Raw genomic sequence first — 1,812 nt, forward strand, 5'->3', positions numbered from 1 at the left:
AAAAAAAAGTATGTAACATATATCACGTAATCCTTATAGCAAATATCCATAGACATGGACATATTTACTCACTCTATCCTTCCTTAATAAATACTGTCTTCCTTAAAAAAAAACTTTTTCACCTCATAATATACATGAATCTGGGGGATATCAAGCAAAGTGAAATTAGTCAATAACAAAAGGACATATACTGTATGAGATCAATATTATAAAAAGTCCAAAAAAATGTCTTCACTTGAAAAGAAACATTCTTTGAAGGTTACCAGGTGTGGAAGGACAAGGTAAAGGAAATAATTAGCTAGAGCAGCGGTTCTCAACCTGTGGGTGGCAACCCCTTTGGAGATTGCCCAATTCATAACAGTAGCAAAATCACAGCTATGAAGCAGCAACGAAAATAATTTTATGATTGGGGGTCACCACAACATGAGGAAGTGTATTAAAGGGTCACGGCACTTGGAAGGTTGAGAACCACTGAGCTAGAGGGTAGACATATATGAACTTGGTTGAAGGGTCAGGCAACAAATTAACGAATTTATCTATTAAATGGTCTTAGTTGTTAAAAATATATATATGTTTATTTTGTGGTTGTTGAGACTACTCACAGTAAAATACATCAATCCAACAGTTTCTACATGTATAATTCAGGGACCTTGAGTTCATTCTTCAAGTTGTGCTACCATTCTCAGCTTTCCTTCTTAAGGTGTTCCTCCCCCTCATTAGCAAAAATGTACTACCTTCTTAGGCTCCTATCTAAGGAAGAGCCTCCTGAAAATCCATCAGTCAGTCTATGGGAAAAAGATGAGAAGATCTAACCAACATAACAGCAAAAGAGGCAGATTCTCAGTGGACTGACTGCCCACCAAAGAGCTCCTCCTTGGCAACCGGAGCCTCTGGTCTGTCAGACTAGGAGAGGAAGAGGTAGACTGCCACCTTGTTCCCCACATCCTGTGGGTGGACACAGGAAATTTAATCTAAGCCACCACAAAAGACAGTAGCACCTGTCCATTGACATGCATTGGAGGGCAGACATGCCCTGAGGGAAAATGGACCTGAAAGAGCTATGCAAGGTGAATTAATCAAGTAAAAACTGAGGAAAGCTGCTAGCTTCCCTATCTGCATGCCAACCCTCATCCCCAGAAATGAAGAAGTCCACCTTATTTGCTGGAGATTCTGGACACACTAATTTGACCTCTGACTGGGTGAACAGTCAAACATCAACTCTGCATTGACACAGGAATGAACGGAGTTTGAGGCATTTGCTTGCTTTCTCCCTTCACAACTACTGCAGAGGTGACTTCCAGCATTGCCCTACATTGTGTGATAACCCACAGAGAGGCATCTCCAGACTAGGGTCTTGACAGAAGTAGCAGTTGTCACTGACTTTGGGATTTGGAGTTTTTCTGGGTTTGGGAATCTTGAGGTTTTTTGTTTGGTTTTGTTTGATTGTTCGGTTTTCTCTTTCCTCTTGTGTGTGTATAATTGGGGGAGAGGTGATTTATTAAATCCATTATTAGGGTGTACCTTGTATTTGTTTTCTACTGTTTGTCACCAGTCCCTATTCCGATTCCACAATGCAGCCATTCCCAAAACTTCAACAGCTATAACTAATGGGCATGGAATAGTATCTGATCCACTACCATCTGAACAACAAACATAAAAACAATACTATGTCTTAGAAACAGAAAACAATCTCAATACACATGAGAAGGGGGGGGGGACCAACAGACGTGATTCAAGCAAGTGATGAAAACATGGGCCCAGTAGATTTTTCTGAAGAAGAAAGGGCGTTGGAATTACACATGAAGGAGTTCC

The sequence above is a fragment of the Echinops telfairi genome, unplaced genomic scaffold (genome assembly GCF_000313985.2).
Source record: "Echinops telfairi isolate 266 unplaced genomic scaffold, ASM31398v2 ScPeMD7_7440;HRSCAF=8478, whole genome shotgun sequence".
Taxonomy (NCBI): Eukaryota; Metazoa; Chordata; class Mammalia; order Afrosoricida; family Tenrecidae; genus Echinops; species Echinops telfairi.